Source organism: Triturus cristatus, chromosome 3_2 (genome assembly GCF_964204655.1).
Source record: "Triturus cristatus chromosome 3_2, aTriCri1.1, whole genome shotgun sequence".
NCBI lineage: Eukaryota > Metazoa > Chordata > Amphibia > Caudata > Salamandridae > Triturus > Triturus cristatus.
In genome coordinates, this window is record NC_140584.1 from 370849093 (window position 1) to 370869123 (window position 20031).

Genomic DNA, 20031 nt, shown 5'->3' on the forward strand with positions numbered 1-20031 from the left:
GCAGGAGACAGAACACCACCATCTACAGGTGATGCACCTGAAACAGCAGAGGACAAAGATGGTGATGAATCTGCCTTCGTGGTCAGAAGGAAGCGGTAGCATTAATCTCTGCCATATGGCATGTTTCTGCTTGGTTCTGCCCTCTGCATCATCACCTTCCACTGTCCCCCGATGCACTCTGCGACACTCACATTGGACCTCGCATGGACTGCCATATTCTGTGTGGTCACCAATGACACAGCTATCAGACTGCGGACTGGACTCCTCCTCTGATGTACTTGTCATTCCCTGAAGGACTCCGGCTGGCCCTCCACAGGCTATCAATATGGCGTGGGTTTTGCATGGCCCTGTACTGCTCAAGCTATGATACTCCATTGAATGTGCATTAAACTTGTGCATTAAACATTCATTGGCACACCAATGTGTCATGTCTATGATCTTGCAAATGTGGAGGTATGGATGAATGTAGGGTCAATGATTTCCCCTTACGTCCATGTTGCTAATGTTGTGGGACTTGGGTCACAGGGTGACACATTGCCGATTGCGTTCCGGGAGGCGCCAACACTAGAATGGAGACACATGCATTAGTTACTTCCCTGTCCAGCCCAGAATGGAAGCACGCCCAGAGCCCTGGGGTCATTGTTCATACCCTTACGCTAGACTGGCAAGTGCCAGGCCAGCCCACTCCGCTTACACTTAAAGGGGGGACGACAACGCTACGTGTCCCAGGTCTTCCCTGTATGGATCTGCTGCTCAAAGGTCTAGTTGTCAGCATGCCACAGCCACTACCTCATACTGGTTCACACCCACATAACACCCATTCAGCAATGGCGCCACAGGACATGTGACCCTGCCCATAAAAAGGGCCTGGCGCACGTGCTGGACACCATTTCAAGTCTGTAACTGGGTTTATCCGTGTGGGTATCCTTTCTGCCTGAGGGCCTAGGGCCCTGCCACAGCACATTGCACAGTGCCGGGGGTGACATGATGGCGTCTGCACCCCGGGATTCAATCATAAAGGGTCCATGTTTTGCGGTGCACAGACTTGGTGGCACCGGATACACTGCGGCAGGCACAGGCACACCGCCACGGGATGGTGTCTTTTGGTGCACTGAGGTAGGGGCACTGTAACTGCTGAGCGTGTGTGCAGCCTGCGATGAGGCTGGGTGCACTGATATGTCCTCTGCCATAGCGAAATTAAGACCCAGAATCAAGTGTGTGACTTGGTGACCCGCGGTGTGGGGCTGCATGATGTGGAGGGTGCCATGGTCGCGGGCCCCCGAGTTTGATGCCCCCAGCTGCACATGGTGGGCCTTCTTGGAGACATGCCAGTGGTGGAAGGTGAGCAGGGGGGCCTGGCTGTGCAGGGGTGGGCAATCGCCCCTGGGCGGCAGGAGGGGCTGGGGTGCAGCAGCCTGTGTGCGCAGGGGCGGGCCAGCACAGAAAGTGTGTGCTATTGTATGGACTCTGCCATTCATGTCTCTGGCAACTGTTTCAGATGAGGGACCTGGCGGACTGCAGTGTATACCGGCACATGGTTGGAGACACACCGGTGGCTGCAGGTGAGCAGTGAGGCCTGGGTCCACAGTGTCGGAACTCTCTCTCCCTCTCTTTCTCTCCCTCTCTTGCTCTCTCCCTCTCTTTCTCTTTCTCTCTCCCCCATCCCCCCTCTCTCTATCTCTCTCTCTTTCTTTTGCTCTCTCTGTACTTTGATGGGCGCATGACACAACTTCTGCTCTGTATTTCTGTCTTGCAGGCTGTAACATACAGAATGCCCAGAGAAGACCTGCCGTGCCTCTACAAGATTGTTGTTTTTTGTTTGATCCGCAATAAAGTTTTTAGTTGGATTATATGATTTGGATGTGTGATTTCCATTTTTCTGGCCGCACCTGTACGTTAGGTGCTGTGATTGTGCGACTTCAGGGGATTTGTTTGGTTCATGTTTTCGTGGTGTTGATGTGCATTCTCTTTGTCCAAAGGGTGGGAAGGCGGGTGGTGGGTTCCTGGGGGTGGTGGTGGTTGGTGTTGTTGCCCTATTAGGGCTACGGGCTGCATGTTCAGTTGCTTGGGGGCATCTGTTGTTCTTCATGTTTGGCTATGGGCTGTGCTCCCTTGGCTGCTGCCAGTTGTAGTCCGACTTCACATCAGGTCAGGGCAGGTGTTAGTTTCCTGCTGCTAATGCGCCTTTTTGCCTGTTTTGTTATCTTATCGCCGATCTGGCTGGTCATTGAGAATGTTGTAGAGTGGTGTTGTTGCGGCTTTTTGCTCAGGAACGCCTACTCTGCATCTCATTAGCGATAGTTGCCGGGGTCATCCGTGGCGATGTTTTTTGAGGATGCTAGCACCGGAAAACTGGTGATAGGGGCTGTGTGCACTGGGTTGTGAATGGGGTGGTAAATTTATCGCCAATTTGGCTGCGATAAAGTGCTGATAACTCAGCGATAGCTCCTTGAGAATATGCCCCTCAGTTGGGCTGTACTTTCGTGACACACTTCTAACTCTTCTGTGGTGGCCTCACTTTGAATCTCCTTCACATTCTCAAGTGTGTCTTCAAAAATAGTAACCTCAGGCACCCACCTCATAGGACCTGCTACAAACATTCTTTTCATTTTGGTCTGGGCTGTTTATTTAGCTTTCAGATCTGCAAAAGCATTTCCCCTACCTACATCATCAGTGACTTTCCCGTGGGCACTACACTTCACTATAGTCAACTTCTTAGGGAGGGTTAAAGCAGACAGCAGCCGCAATATGAGGTGTCCGTGCTGGATCTTGGTGCCATGGGAAGTAAGAAACCCTCTCTCCGCCCAGAGTCGCTCAAAATTATGTGCGACTCCGAAGGCATACTGGCTGTCAGTATAAATATTGACAACCAGTCCCTCACTTAATTTGCAAGCTCGTATTAGGGCAACAAGCTTGGCAGCTTGAGCTGACTGATAGGGGACTCGTGATGTCTCAACTACTGTACACAGCGTAGTAACAACATACACAGCAGTTGTAGTGCCATCTGGTAATTTAAAACAAGAGCCATCGACATATAGTTCCCCTTGGGGGTCACAAAGGGAACATCAGTCAAGTCTACCCGTCCGGAAGATACAATCATGTTTAACAATCTTATCATTCACAGAAGGGAGGGGCAGTAACTTGGCTGGGTTCAAAGTGGCACATCTTTTATTCATAATATGTTTTGCAAACAATGTTAATTCATAGCCTGTCAGACGTGCACTGGTGAGGTGCTGTGTCTTTGTCTTATTCAAAAGAGTATCCACAGCATGGGGTACCCTAACTGTGAGGTCAGTATAAAGTACGATTCCAGCCGATTGTCTTATCGAGACGGCCACAACCGTGACCGCTCTTGGACAGCTCTGGAGGGCTCGTGCGACAGAGTCAAGAACAGCAGAGAAATAAGCAATTGGCTGTTGCTTATCACCACATTTTTGTGTTAAAACCAGAAAGCGCGCAACCGGCCATCTCATGGACGTACAACACAAATAGTTTAGTTTAGTCTGGGATGCCGAGTACTGGAGCCGAACAAAGCCCAGTTTTCAATTGCTCAAAAGACTGCTGACATTCAGGTGTCCAAGGCAGAGGATCATGCACGTTGTTTAATGTTAGAGCAAGCAGTGGTTTGATTAGTAATGAGTAGCTAGGTATCCAGTGCCGACAGTAGGAAGTGATACCTACGCACATCTTTCGGAGTCTGTGGAACGGGCATTTTAACACTGGTACTGATGCGCTCCGGGGTCAATCTCCTACACTCCTTCGACAGTAGGTGATCTAAATAGGTGCCATCCTATCGACAATACTGACATTTGGAAAGGGAAACTTTATTTCCCTGATGTGCCAAATGCAAAAACAACTTAACTGTACTGTTCCTACAACCTTGCTCTGTGTCAGAAGCAATGAGCAAGTCATCAACGTACTGCACCAATACATTACCTGGAGGAAGTGAATGAGAATCCAATTGACTCTTTAATGCTTGACTATAAATGCTTGGAATTTCCGTATAGCCCTGAGGAGCTCGACAGAATCTAAAGCTTCTGCCAGCTAGGGTAAAACCAAACAAATACCTGCTATCCCGATGAATAGGAATACTAAAGTATGCATTTTTCAAGTCGATGACAGAAAAGAATTTAGCAGTATAAGGAATCATCGTCAAAGGAGTAGTAATGTCAGGAACCATGGGAAACTGAGGTACCATTATTTTATTAACTTTACGCAAATCAATCACAAAATGATAAACATCTTCATGGTCATGAGAAGAACCTAAGGGCGCCCTTTTAAGAATGGGAAGAAGAGGGCTATTGCAAATATTAGCAATTGTCTCCTCAACCACTTCCTTCCTAATCAAATCCTGTATTATTTGCAATAGAGCTCGCTCCCCTGCCTGCGGTATTTTATACTGAGGGATATGAGGCAAAATGGCACCATCCTTAACCTGTATCAAAACTGGCAAAATCTGCAACAATCCCACATCTGTGTCACCCGTTGCCCACAGAGTGGGTGGTACATCTTTAAACTCAACAGGAAGGGGTGTGTCTTTTGACAAACACTGCTTGGCATGAGCTACATCTGGACCCATTGTCATATAGATACCTTCCGGAGAACAATAAATTATAGCATGCAATTTTTTTAACAAATCCAAACCCATCACATTTTCACCACAATTAGATGTCAGCAAGAATGGTGAATTCACAGTGAACCGGACCAATAGTCAATGCAAGAGATTTTGAAATGGGGCTTACAACCAGTACACCATAGAAACCAACTGACACATTATTATAGCCAGACAAAGCCACCCCAGGGACCATATTTTGAGCAACAGAACGTTTTGTTGCACCTGTGTCTACCAATAACTCCTTAGTTGAACCTTGCAATTCTGCTGTCACATAAGGACCACACTGGCCTACAGGTGTCAGAACTGGTCCCCGCTTTGTCCCTGGCTGTCCTAGCTGTATGACATCCCTGTCACTTCATCCACATCATAATCATCATGATAGTACTGTCCATCTCGAGGGTAATACAAATAATTGTTATCAGAACAACCCTGTGAGGCTGCAGCACCCTATGCCCTATCAACCCCACAAGCTCCATGACCCTGACCACGAGAACCCCATCCTCTGGGGGCTGCTACCTTCTGCAAAAGCACAGGACACTCTCCACGCCAATGTCCCTCCTCTTTACAGTATGCACACTGATTCGGACCCAAAGGCGTAGTTGCTGGCTGCCTACTAGTGCGTGGAAGCTGTCGGGCAGGACCATCATGTCCTCTCGCATTCCCTCTAAAAGCCTGCTTTAACAACACCTTCGTCTTTAAATACTTATGCCTCATTTCTGTCCTCTCCTTTTCCTCCTTTTCCACCTTATCCCTATGCTCATAATATTGTGCCATATTCAAAATAGCAGAAGGAGAAGAGGTAGATCAAGTACTTTCAGAAGCCTGTAATCGAGTAGCAATTTCAGGAAGCAAGTTAGAGACAAATCTATTAACAAACAACCGAACACCTCCCTCAATAGACAAATCATGCCCACTATGTCCAAAAATTTACCTTCAAATTGAGTGAAAAAATCAGACACACTCATCTTTCTTCTGTGGACAAGCTGACAATGTGTCCCTATCCACCTTTCTTGGTGAGATTAGAAAATGCATGCATGTAATAATGCGGCCCGGCAAAACAAGTATGTCTGCCCGAGGCTTGTCACCTGGTTTTCTTTCCTGGTCCCATCCCCTAATTTGATCCCAAATACCACCTAACTCCGGAACATGATCTTGAGTATGGACCTGCCTCCAAATATCAACTGGAACAAGAAGACCAAAAAACATTTCAATGTCAGCAAGAGCCATTACTGTCGAAGAAGCAGCTTCAGTCAACTCTTTATAATAAGCAGTGGCGTTCTTTCTAGGGTCAGGCAAATGAGTTTTAAAGATAAAACCTCACTTCTTTTCCATGGAGTATAAACTCATTGTTCTTGGAACTGGGCTGCTACTGTCGCTCGAGTCAAATTACCCCACCCATCCGTTAACTCTGGAATCTCGGGGTGATATATAGGATGAACTTCTCTCATCGGAAAATGGGATACTGACTTGGAGCTCTTCTCATGCAGTCGGCCCTGATAAGCAATGATTGTCGTAACACTGGCAAAGACTTGTTCTGGCCCCAATTCACTAATATACACTGGGTCTCTAATGCCATATAAAATTTGAGGCACCTTCGCTCCAAAGTACTATTGCCAAAGACCAATCAAAGTAGTTGACATATGTTTAAGGGCATGCTGGCGTATAAAAGGCTCAAAATCTTTCAGTTGCCCAAACATCCTCTACACAATAGGATTACGAGCCCTCTGTGCAGCCTGATTAGCTATTACCTGTTTCTCGTCATCTCCCACATCAAACCTCACTAATGGTCCCATACGCTCCTTGAACTTCGTCCAGTCCCTATCCTCAAATCCACGCACGGCGTTCCACTACTCACTAATGTCCGAGGATGAAAAACCAAAGTGGGAGAGGCAACAGTAGTAACAGGCACTATCGTTGCTGATGGTTGTGTCGCAGGGGAAAGAGTTGGTGAAAGGGATGCTGAAGCAATAGGTGCAGCAGGAGTACTAACAATCACAGTTGCCACAGACGGCAAACAAACAGAAGAAAGAGGAGGAGGAGCTGAAGCCACAGCCATTGACGTAACAACAGTGGACACAGGGACAGAGACAGTAGGCACAACTGTAACAGGCGGCTGTGAAGGTACTGGACCAGTAGGATACATTCCCTGCGGGGCATATGGGGGCAAGGGTCGGGCATCCAACAAATCTTCCACAAAGGTATCATCTTCCTCCTGAGCCACATATGATTTGTCAATATGTAATCGAAACCTTCTATCCTCACATTCAATACCCTTCTTCTGCTTATCCCTGTCATATGCTACGGCCTTCTGAGTTAACATCTGCATTCTCCCTTTCCGGGCCTCTTTCTCTGCTTTCATTCGTCTCTGCTTAGCTGCTTTTTGCCATGATCTGAGGGAGTCAAACATAGACTGTCTACTTCTTTACTTAAACAACTGTTCTTGTAAATACTCAATCTTTTGTTCGCCAAAGGTGCACGTCAACGGCCACTGCAATTTAGCATTGTCCCTTGTATATTTGTGCCATAATGTACTAAACATAATAGGGCCAAGACCATTCTTCACATACATATCAAAATTTGGAGTGCCTTCTGGAGGCGCCGGCTACTTTCTTCCAATCGAGCATCAGTAGAGCAACAACAACACAAAGCAAATATTTTACTAAAACTAGGCATTTTCAAGAGAACAAACTCACTTCTATGCCTAGCAAAACAATTGCAATTGTTTTTTGTCCCAAAGAGGGTCCTTAGACCATACCAAATACAAACCAAAATGGTACCATATCCACAAAGAACCAAAACAAACTTACGTGATGTATACAGGTCAGAACAAATCTATTCTCCACTGCCAACTCTTCAGACCAAACGGTCATATCCAAGGGTTTTGCCTTTCAGGACTCCAATTGGGATGACCACTGGGTGAGGCACCGACCAGCCAGACAAAAGGGGCAGCTGCGAGCATTAGAAACTCTTTGTGCAAAGATAGCCTCAACCTCCCCCCATCTTGCGGAAGGAGAAGGGCTACTCACCCGAAGGAGTCCCTGTTCGGGTGCCAACTGAAGTAAGTGGCCTGATTCGAGTCACTCGGGTCACTCACGACCACCTCTCTGCCTTCTTTGAAATGAAGAGTCGGTCAGACACTAGAGAATACAAACCAATAACAGTTTTTGAAAGTTCGCCCAGAGTGGAGCCCTGTCTGTCCAGTCGCTAAGAGTGCCGCAGAGAGAGTCTGTATTCAACTAGCCTAACGATACATTATGTACCTTTCAGAATCAATGAAAACACGCCCATCATGGCATTTTCCAGAGAGACGCAGCTGGTCAATCAATTACAAAGGAGTAAGTTTCAGCACTGAAGACGGGCACACACTATCTATCAGTCAAGGTCATTCCTGCCATTTCCCACCACTAGACAAGTGGGAGAGGGCTTACATCTAGAAGAAAGGTATTCTCTAATAAAAACATGGCATTCATTAGTGTGGCAGAACTCAGCTTCGGAGAAACATAACCTAAAGAAGGCAGTTCCTCGGAAGGGGTGCAGAATTAGTTTCATTCATGATACAAAATGGTGCCGTTACACAAAATTGTTCCGCGAATGCTAACTTTTTAAAAACCATACGAAAGCAGAATTTTTATTCTAACAGAGCTCAAGCAAGATCAAGGCTGACTTGCCATTTTCTTCTATGATCTCTCTGACTTCTTTTGTGGCTGCCACTCGGGTGGTTTTCGGTCGAATCCCCCCCAACCCAGCTCCATCTCCCCACAGCTCTTTCCTGCACGAACCGTTCCTGTTTAGAGATTTCAATAAGATTTGCTCTCTTCTCTTCAGTAAGTGGGGTGAAGGTGGTCAGTAATAGGGGGCATTGATTAGATTTAGCGGAGGTGGTTTCCACATCCATCTCAGTGAGGGCATTTCTGTATTATCCGATATTGCAGTAAAGTCTGAGAATATATTGTTTACTTTAGCGCAAACAAAATTCAGCTATTTTGTCACATAATTGTTGATCCGGGGTAACCATGTCAAATGATCAAGTCAGTACAGATTCTGGACCATGAGGCAGGAGTGAGATGCACCTCCAGGAGAAGGTGGAGAGAGGCAAAGACCTGCGCCTCATTCAGCCCCTGTATTTTTCAGGAAATCAGTTTTGCAGGAGGCATTCACTAGATGAGTGTACAATGTGTAAGACCTCGTGAAGGAATGAAGTGACTGGTGTGATGAGCATTGGCATTAGAACTGACCATGGTTACAGTGCGGGATGTGTGACGTGTGCTGTCTCACACCCAACTTATCCTGTTGAGATCACAGCACCCTCCCACTAACCCAATGCAACAATAACAGCCAACAGGCCACAACGCAGTCTCAAACATCCATTCCAAAGAAGAACAGTGGAAAATATCCCAGGGGTCCCCAATCAGGTTGGTGCCTGCCCCATCTCACAGGAAGATGGATGGCCAAGCTTGTAGAGGAAACGAGGGAGCTCAGTACGTTATCCAAACAGAAGATGCAGCATCCAGGGTTTGGAGGGCCATCAACCGAATGACCCGGTAAGTGCCCCAAAAGACAGTGCAAGAAGAAGAAGTTCACAAAGGCTTACCACAAGAAGTACTTGTGTAGGGAAAAGTGAGAGGGAGGAAGGTGCTCAGGTTAGCGCCAATTCCACAAGCTGAATCTCTAGTCAGTCATTATCACTGAAGTGGCTGCTGGTATTATCAACAGCAGTGGTGCGTCCCGCAATGGGAGCATGGGTGTGCCATTGGCAGAGTTGACCACCTGAGCAGGACATAGGCCAAGGGAGTGATGAGCACACTCCATGGAGAACATAGGTGTAAGGGTCTCATCAAAGAGTGAATGGAGAATCATCTCCAAGTAAACTTCCATCCTTCCTATAGCTGTGGAATCAGGAAGACCAAGGATAAGAATAATGTTGCACCTCCATTTTTGGCCTCTATGACAGCCCTTGCCTTTTTCATGCGGAGCAGCTGTTCATTGTACGAGATCACACAATCCTTGACTTCACCTCCAACTTGTCAAACCTGCTGTCATGCTTATCTATCCACTCCTTCATATGATCTAACTGGGCAGTGAAGGAATCGATTTTGGAATTGATCATGCTTAGGCTTCGTTTCATATCAGTGAGGAGGGTTCTGATATTTTCTGCTCGATGGTTGTCCTGGGACTCTGTGGGGGGAACACTTTGCGCAGTTCTGAAAAACTTCCTACTGTCGAACTGCAGATTAGATTGTTGGTCCTGCTTGCCCATCTTGGCAGTCAACAGAGCCACCACCCTGCTGCTCCAAAGCCCAACAAGCCCCCGTGAGTCCTCATCCAAGAAGAAACTTGTTCTGCTAGTGTCACAGGTATAAGGACATGGAGTTTCAGCGGCCAGGGGGCTGGAGCAATTGAACAGCACGGGTACCCCATCGGGCAGGTCAGGAGGTGAAGATAAAAAAGCAGTCAGGCCTCCACAGCCCAGGCAGTGTCGAGCTGCGCTAAGGGGAGTCCGAGGCCCAGTGTAGCCCAGTAGGGCATTTTTTGTTCAACAGCAGGGCAATTTGTAGACAAATGAGATGGGGCCCAACCCTGAAGGTGAGCAGGGCAGTTAAACGGGAGCGTAGTAGAAAAGAAGGGGGGCATGTGGGGCCCTGCCATGCCCCAGCTGTAGGGAGTCGGGGCAGGGAGGCATGAGCACACTCACAGCACAAGGGCCTGTAGCAGTGTAAACAGATCCTGGTCCAAGGGGCAGGGTGGGCAAACAAGTATGGCCCACTTAGCTGCTCCAGTGCTCAGGGCTAGCACAGATCTATCAGGTCAGGTCAAGTCATGGGTTACATCAACGGTTGCATTTGAGGAACAGCGAGAGTCGGACACCCCCACACCGTTCACCTCAAGGTGTGCTGAGGCCCATTAATCTGTCCAAGGTCCCATCTCTGGCCAGCCATTCCTCCCTAGCTGTGGCCGTCCCATGAAGATGAGCATCAGTCAAGTCCACCCGGCTCCCCACCAACTCAGCAGCCCATGCCCACAACCAGGGGGACAAACCCTTGGCCCCCATTGTCATCAGGCACTGGGGGTGGTGGTGCAGGACTCCAGTTACTCTTGTGAACCATAAGGCCACGGTCCAGCACCACCCTCAGTGGACCGCTATCATGAGCAGTAGGCCTCTTTCAGCAGAGAAACCTTTGATGGGTGACCAGGAATATGAGAGTGGCAGGCCCCACAACATAATTTCTGTCTATTCAGCTGCTCCTTGGGAAATCTTACGGATACAGCACTTGGACAACAGCCTCACAGATGTACCGCCATCTTGTAGCCTGGCTCTCTGGCACCCTCCCTAGTTGCTAGCCTTGATTGCTCTTCAAAATACTTCTTTGCTCGTGGGATGTATTTGCTGAGCAGTAGACAGTGCCTCTGCCTTTAATAAATAAATGAAGTGAAATGATGCAAGACACTGAAAAAGCGTAATTATGCGGCCAACGTAGGCCACGTCATAGACCTTTTTGTGTTAGGAGGGACAGAATAATAAAATCAACATGGGAGGAAGAGACCCAGCATTGGTTCAACATCCTGTGGTTCTGGGCTTTCCGTAACTTTCAGCCATGCTAAAAAGCATATGTGCTGCCAGACAACATGGCTAAAAGACATTCACATTGGCAAGGCCAATAGCTCGGACATTGCTGAGACCTATTAACTTTGTCACCGCTTGTTTATTTTATTTTTTTGCATGATCCAATGGTATTGGAGTGTTCATTCCGCCCTCCATCTTGCCATAGTGCTAACACCAGCCAATGGTATTGGAGTTCTTTAAGTGCTCATCAGTTATATTACACAATGACACATACATTATTGTAGACAGGGGGAAGCGTAAGTGATTTGACCAGATTCACAGATTGTTCAGCAGACCCGGAGATTCAAACCTGGTTCCCCTTGTTCCCTTTCGGCAGCTCTGGCCATTATGCTACATCCTCGCTTCCCTTCAAAGCTCCACAACAGTTTCTCACTGTCACTTCCACATTTGTTCAGCAAGACCTTGTCAACACCGAGCAAGCATTGGCAAAGCCAATAGATCTCTGCAATGCCCTAGCTATTGTCCTTGTCAATGTGAATGTCTTTTAGTCATGTTGTTAGCACATCTGCTTTTCAGCAATGCCAAGAATCAATGAAAAAAGTGCTTTGATTCAGGCAGCGCAGGCCACGTCATAGCGCTTTTTGTGTTAGGAAGGGCAAGACAAGGATCTCAACATGGGGGTGAAGAGACTCGGCGTCGGCTAAACATCCTGTGATTCTGGACTTTCAGTATCTTTCAGCCATGCTGAGCAGTAGATGTGCTGCTAGATAACATGGCTAAAAGACATTGACAAGGCCACTAGCTCGGGCATTGTCGAGATCTACTGGCTTTTCCAATGCTTGTTTATCTTTGGGAGGAGGCGGGGAGACCATGTTATGGATGGCTCCCACATTACTCTCCTGTCTCTGTGTAGATGAAGGGGCAGCTGATTGGGACGGAATGCATACTAACAGGGAGGCTTTGTATCCTGCTGATCAGAGAGCCATGATCAACAACACAAGCTTCACTCTCATAGTCTATTTAATGAACCTCAGAACCTCAGGGGGAAAACACCCATGTTATTCACTGTTACCCAACCATAATTCAATAGGTTATTCTATATTTTCTGTTTTGGTCTGGTATTTAAAGCAGCATGCAGTATAAACTGTCAATTAAGCACCACTGCCTTGTAAGAATCAACAATATATTTGTATGCAAATATCGATTTTAAGACACAATCAACATTTTCTGGCTGTCCAAAACATCATTTCAGAGGTGAAAGCCTCAATACCCAAGGATATTTTAGTGAAATCAAAAGTCTTGGATAGCACCAGACCTCACAATGAACTCATTCTTGTCATATTGATACTTTAACGTGTAGTGAAATGACAGTCCGCAGTATTACAGCAGCATGTGTGGACCACGAATGTAGTGCTTCAACAGCACCTCAGCATATGATATTTTTCATATAGCTGCAACTTCCTATTTCAAAGGTCAAAGCATTGGAATGAATCAGTCAATGTGAAATGTTGTCTCCACGTAATACACGCTGTCTGTGAATAAATGAATATGAGATTAATGAAGACATGCCGAGGCAGGTCAATCCGTTCTTCCGTATTCATCAAGGTTGCACCAAGGGCACAGACTTGAAATAATATCATTTTATAATTCTGATGAATGATCTGGAAATAACCATGTTGAAAGACTCAAAGCATTGATCTTGAAAGCCAGCAAAGATGCATGTAGAAGTGAAATATCCACCTGTGCAGTAGCATAGATTTCATCAACTTTTTTCCATGACAAGTTATCAATATATGCTTAGGTTCTCCAGACTGGCATGGTCCCAAAATATTGTAACTACAATATAATCTGAATCATATTATCTTTTTACAAAAGTATCACCCCGTTGGAGTTAATACTAGAAAATCTAGACCCAGAGGGACTGTATTTTTGTACACAATATTTATGGCCCAGTATTTCTGTCAGATAATATTTTTGTTAATTACATTCTGACATAGGATCAGGGCTTCATATGGTGCCACCTAAATAACCTTCCCCTTACTTTGGGGCCAGAGACCCAACCTGGTCCCTCGAAAATAAATTGCTCTCCCACCAGGGCTAAATTTCAGCTTGATGGGCCTTCCTGATATGTTGACTAATATGCATATTTTACAATTGCTGATGCCTCAGCCAAGAGAACACTAAATCGTACAAGAGAAGGTGTGCATCTTCCATTCCTTAATACATGTGCTTCGCAATTTCCGCCCCACCGGAGTTTTGCACCCCACAGTTGAGAATCTAGATGGATTACATTGAGTTTGTCACAACAGAGGCAGCGCAATATTGAAAATGAACTTCACGTGTCTTTTCAACCAGAAAGACAATATTACAGAGAACAACGATTGACTTACGAACAGCAGATTCATCCACAGATTTACTAATGGACACATTGCTTCTTTATTTCTCTTTATTTCTCACTAATGTTTTGTAATTCTGTTATTTTACTTAAACAAAGGAGGGTTTAGTACACTGCTGGGGTTGCACAATTGGGGTCAGTTTAGATTTAAATTATAGTATAACTCAGTCCGTTTGAACGTTGTCATTGATAGTGAACGAAGGGATGAGTTAACGAGGGTTTGGTAAGTTTGGTAATGAACTACAAAAGAGTGGTTAGGGGGTAAGCACAGGAAGGCACGATATCAATTAGGTTTTGTTTATCATGCGTTTGTTAAAGTTTAGGAGTATTATTGAGAGCTTGTTGAGTGCATCATGGGATATGTAGTTTCTTTGGATGTCACATGGTTTGTTGAGGCACAGGTGGGAGGTGTTAGATCACGGGGTTTTATTATGAGAATGATTGGTTACACGTACGAGCAAAGCTCCTGTTAAAAGGAGAATACAGAGCAGCGCGAGAGTATGTAAGGCTGCCTGGGGGGGGGGTTGCGCAGCGGCCCGCCCCTTGGAGGGCGGCCGCCTTAGTGCCACAGGAAGGCACAGGGGTGGGAGGTCGAGTCCCTGGGCTAGTCCGGGGGAGACCCCAACAGATAGCTGTTTCCGGCGAGGGCGGGCAGGAGACAGGGGTACTTATACTGTCTCCGCCCCCTCCTCGTCCTCTTGTCCGCTCGTTCGCCTTGAGCTCGGTCGTCGCGTGCCCAGCAGCCCCTCGCTCGCGGTGAGTTTGCCTGTCTCCCCTCCCCGCCCCGGCCCTGTCCCTGGGCAGCACCAGGTGACGGGGCCCTGTGGTCGGAATACCACGGCGGGGGGGGTTGCGGGCACAAAGCCAGGCCCAAGCGCCGGCCAGAGAGTATGCGGGTGCTGCGGGGGTGGGGCGCGTGTGTGTGCGATCGGTCGGGCATCGGTTGGTCGTACTTTCATGTCTCGTGCCGGAATGTGTTAGGTGAACTCGGTGCTACGGCTAGCGCCCATGACCTCCTGGTCGAGTTCGCGCCTTTAAGAGTCTCTGTTGCCACTGGTCAATGACTGAGAGACCATGCGCTCTAAGGCAGGTTCAATTCCCCCGTTACTGTCCCTGTCGTCCCGTTTGCTCTTCCAGCTTCGGGCCCCTCGTGCGCGTTCCGACCCCCTCGGCATCCCCCTCCCACCCCCCAGCACCTTCCCAGCCCTGGGTGGCAGCTTGAGGCCGTGGCCTGGTGGACAAGTGGCAGCCGTCGACCTCGTCACCGGGGAGGGTAGTGAGTCCGCCGGCTTTGCTGCCGACTCCGGTGCAGGCTACCAGTTTTCAAGCCTCGAGGTCGTGAAACACCCTGGGGCAGACCAGCGCAAGCGGTCAACGCGCGCTACTTACACGGTTGAGGGTATGTAGCTCAGTGGTAAAGCGCAGCGGCGCATGCATGAGGCCCCGGGTTAGATCCCTGGCAGCTCCACTTCCAAGACCTGACCATAGCACCTCCGAGGTTGGGAGCGATCATTGACGAGCTCATCCGCACTCCCTTGGGTCGTGCACCCGTATTAAAAAAAAAAAAAAAAAAAAAAATGCTTCCGCCGGGACTGAGGGAAGTTTCATAGGAACGTGGTGTAGGGAGGAGTATGTGGTACGTTGGCTGAGCTGCAGTCGCCAGTGCAGGAACCCCGGGTTCGAGCCTCGAGATCGTGCCTGCAGCCTGTGAGGCTGGGCATATCACTCAATCCCTACGTGCCTGTATATGCCATGTAAATACGGTGTTATTTAAAGCGCTTCGGGTCGAGCCCGCGCTATAAAATAAGCAAAAAAAAAAAAAAACAAAAAAGAGTTTTGGCCTAGAAGTATACATATTCCGCTGCATTAATGCTAAAGACACAGTTCTTTTCAGAGATCACGGTTTCGGACGCCTTAGAGCCATCCGGATGCGATTCCGGGCGCCGAGATGTTCGCCTAGCCGGGGGCTGCGGGGCGGCGCTTACCTCATTCTCCCTTGGTCGCTAGGCATCCCGGCCTCCCCCCAGCAATGCACGGCAGTGGGGGTGCTGAGCACCTGGTTGGCGCGGTGCTCCGAGGCCGGACACGCCGTCTCGCCGGACACGCTGCGGTCGCCGCCCCTGGTGGTCTCGCGTCGGCCGGCGTGGTTGCGGATTCTTCCCTCCCCCCGCTTGATACGCGGTGTTTGCAGCACACTCTCGTGCTGCATGTTTCCGGGCCAGGGGGTCATCGACATGCGCGGTGAGTTTTGGGGGGGCAGGGAAGTTCTATTGGTTGTTGTTGGGGCAAGAGCAGGCATGGCATTAGTGATTGCATTGCAAGCGGGCGGGCAGGCAGGTGTGAGATCGCGGGTTCAACCGCAGAGGGCACGCCGCTTAGTCGTGCGAGGGTCGTCGTCTCCTGGTCATGTTGTCCCTGCGGTTTCGCGTCTATGGTTGTGGAGAGCGTGCAATGGGATTCATGGCTCCGGCATTTGATCGGGGAGGCATTGCGGAGGTGCTGTTCGGTTACATTCATGCCCAGGCATGCAACCACTGGTGGGGTGAGTGTTGGAAGCTGGTCATTGCAGTGTTGACTGAGCGAGCGCAGTGCGGTCGCACCTGTGTCTGCACCCCCTATGTTGGGTCCGAACGCGGAGACCTGTTTTGTGGAATTTGGGGCACAAGTGACCTTCTGTGTTCTGGGGCGGCGCGGAGGGCCAGACACCCTGTTTGTGGAGCATGCAGATGGCACAGCGACGACAGGGAACAGGCATGGCCGCAGGTGTTTGTGTTGTGCGTTTGCGGGATGTTCTGGTTGCACTGTCGTTGTTCCATGGCCGCCGCCGGGTTCTGGGTCTGTCGTTTGTGACACAGTGCGGTGGCACTAGATGCCAAAAGCTGTGTGAGGAAATCGCAGGAAAGCACACCTTAAAGAACTTAAAATGATGACTATTTTCTTTTCAATGGGCATCTAATTCTTTTTTCTGGGGCAGAAATAGCAGCAAAAGAGTGAGGCCGTGGGTTAGATTCACATCACAGGCAACTCGACCTTTGCTTTCGTGCAGATGCTTCTACCTAAGTGCAACCAACTGCTTAAGTTCAACTGTTGGCTCACGAAAGAACTTAGAACTCATGAAAACGAACATTGTTCATGCTGTCTAATGCACGCTTTACAATTTTCTGCTAACGGATTTGGTGTTGAATAGTCTCCAAAGCAGTTAGCTTTGTGGTATTTTTCAATCATTCATACACTGTAGGGTGAACGATTTATAAGTAGCTAATCGCTGCGGCCTGAGAACCGTGCGTGGGAATTTCACAGATGGCCTAAGCGAGTCACTGGCCTCCTGTGGCTGGGGGCTGGGAAAGCGACGTTTGCATTGTGGAAATGTCGATCATTGTCTTAGTGTCGCAGTGGGGGACTGGAGCCGGTTTCAGGTAGTGGTTGTTTGTGTGGGGACCACATGCTTTGTGAGAGCGCCGGGGTTGGGCGTTCACGGGGCATCGTTAGCTCAGGTTTTGTTAATCTCAGCGAACTAGTAATCTAGCATAGAACAGTTTTTTTTTTTTTCCCCGCTCCTTTTATGTCTTTACTTTTAAACTAAATGGTAATAGATGTACAGTGCTGTAAGTGGAGACGGTTGTGCCCAATAGTCACACCTGTACAGTGTCAAACCGCCGTAGGAATGGAAGCTGAGCGAATTATGTAACTGGTCACCCTGCCGGGCGCAGCTGAGAGTTTAGCAATCGAAGTGGCACTTTAGCTTTGTCGGCGTTTTGTTTAATTCGCTGTGTGATGGCAACAAAGAAGGAACACAGAAGATGGGCCTTCTCTCCCATGGCCTGGGAAGTCTCCTCTTCTAGCAAGAAGACTAGCGCGTAGAGTCAGCGGCTTGGTGCCATGTCATCATGACCGCCTCTCGCGTGATGTCTTTTACGGGTAGTATGGCAGCGCTTGGTGGAAAGGGTGGAACAGTAGCAGCTGGTTGTTATGCCTTAGGGACAGAATTTGGCAAGCAACTAATTTTGTGACCTATAATCGGGTAGTTATGTTGCATGACCAGTATCCAAATTGCCACCCGTTACTTTTATCCTTCAACGGATGTGCCTGTTCGCAGTAATGGCCGCCCCGCACGTGAGGTGCATTTACGGGGAATCGAGCGTTGCGCTTGCTGGCAACACGAGCAAAGGTATATGGCTTCGCGCTTTACCAGGAGCTATTGCTCAATGGTAAGTCTTGTACCGGTGGTTGTAACGGATCACACAGGTCAAGGGTTTGAGTCCCGCAAAAGCTGTCAAAGTGTCATAAATTGGCAAAATTTCTAACTCTTCTTTATAGTCTAAGTAACGCTGCGATAATCTCGGCGGGCCGGTGCCCGGCCACGCGCAGGCCTGGGAGGCAGAGTGATTTGAGGAAACAATTTCAGCCGAGGTACTTTGCTGTATGTGTGGGAACGAGTGTCCGCCTCTAACTGCAAGGGAAAATGCCCTGGGTCTCACACAGAATCGGCTTTCATTCGGTTTAAGGAGATGAGTATTGATAATGCGTAGGGATTGTTGGCCCAATTCTGCGCTTTAAGATGTGCTGCGATGCGATACTGGCACAATTGAGAGATGGAGTTTGTGTCTCTTGTGAGGATAATTTTCCAGTTACAGTTGCAGCTTCATTAAAGGTGTGATTAAAATGGTATCTAAAAGGAATGTCGTGCCATGCGGCTGATCACATACCACAGTCAGTCTGCCCTTTCAAACTGCAAACTTTTCGCACCAAGGGCCCTCCTGCTTCTGGTGCCTTGCGGCAGGGGTGCGATCCTCTAGGGGTTTTTGTTTCTCAAACTGATGCAAGTGCTGAGAATTTTTCGCCGTCGTCTTGTTTGGATTACGCTCGCGATAAAGTGTCACTCATAGGTGCATTCTCACGAATTACACTGACTTAGGGAACGGTCACACATAGCAGTCTTAACTTTGGCTGCTTTGTTCAATGTGTTTTTGAACCCAGATCATCTGTGTAGGTTTGGCTGATGCGGCTATTGCATAGCACCCAATCTTTGCCTACTGGTCATACAGCAGTATAATTGTTCTATCTGCAGCAGTCTGTGGGGAATGTCTGAGAAGTTTTGCAGAAATGGTGAGGGAGGTCAGGTTCGGGAACTGGTCCCCGGGACATGGTTTGGGCCATTAATCACGCTGATGGTTTCTTATTTACGGGCACATTACAGCCTTGGGTACAGTAGCCACACGTACCTCTGCTTTACTGCTATATTTAATAAACGCACAGACGGTAGGTGCATTATGTGGTGTGCAGTTGGTAGGCGGGATGCATTAGTGTTAGAGCAAATGTTTGGTCTCACGTCTCCTTCCCTTCCACAGAGGTCCCAATTCTGTCTTAATGCCTTGCTCCAAGCTGAGTTCACTAATTTCAGAATTCATCAGGTCAGACTTCCACAGTTGACAAGGAGTAACTGAGCAGAACCTCAACCACTCTGCGCTGCAGGTCACGGTTCGTTGCTGAAGATAGATGATAGCTCTAGCTCACTGAAGGTACTACATACTGGTCCAGTGGCTACCGGGCTGACCACTGCCCATGATGTTTGTCTTAATTGGGGGTTTCTGAAGACCTCGAATAGTCGCACTTACACACAGGTACTTGGCAGCGTTGCCACTGGGAATAGGTGAAGGAAGCTGGAGTGGTTCTTGACGGGTGCCCTGGCCTGACAGTTATTTTAAAATTATGCACTGCCTAAAGTAAGTGTGATGTGATACAGTGGAATTTATTTCCGTTGTCGTGTGCTGCACTGTTTGACCAATATTAGGCCATAGATGAGCATGTCCATTGAACAACAGTCCCACAGTGTCGAGGTCAGCACAGGATACGTCACGTGTTTGAGCAGCCACGACATGAGCCATGCTTCGCAGACGCCTCACACAAGCACACAATTTGATTAATTTCATTATAGGACCACTCAATGCAAATACAGTTAGGGGCACAGACTGAGGGAGAGTTCTTCCCCATGATGGGGTTGACTTCTGGAGCCAGCGAGACAATTTGAACTATACCGGCAGTCAGCATCACAGGTCCCGCCGCCCTAACATGTTTCAGTAATGTGCATGGGTAGGTTGGACATGAGCCGTATCATTGACGGATTTCGCTCCCACTGTAGTGTCATTTATAGTCTTGGAATGTCACCCACAGTGGCGCGGTCATTATGAAAATGTCATACATAGCAATATGAAACCTTGGCAGCTAGGGATGTAGGCGGCGGGCCCTCGTTTGGCTTGCAACGTCGCTTTAATTGTGGCCTAGTTACCTTATGGAAATAAAAGTATCGACTGACAATGGTTTGGCTTGTGGTAATCTGGGATTTTCGGTGAATCCTCGGTGTCCTGTCCGGCGCATGGGTGGCGGGCGCCGCGAGAAGTCTTTTTCGTATTTTGCTTTGAGCGAAGATTTCGCTGCTTGGCCAACAAGGCCTTTGGCCAC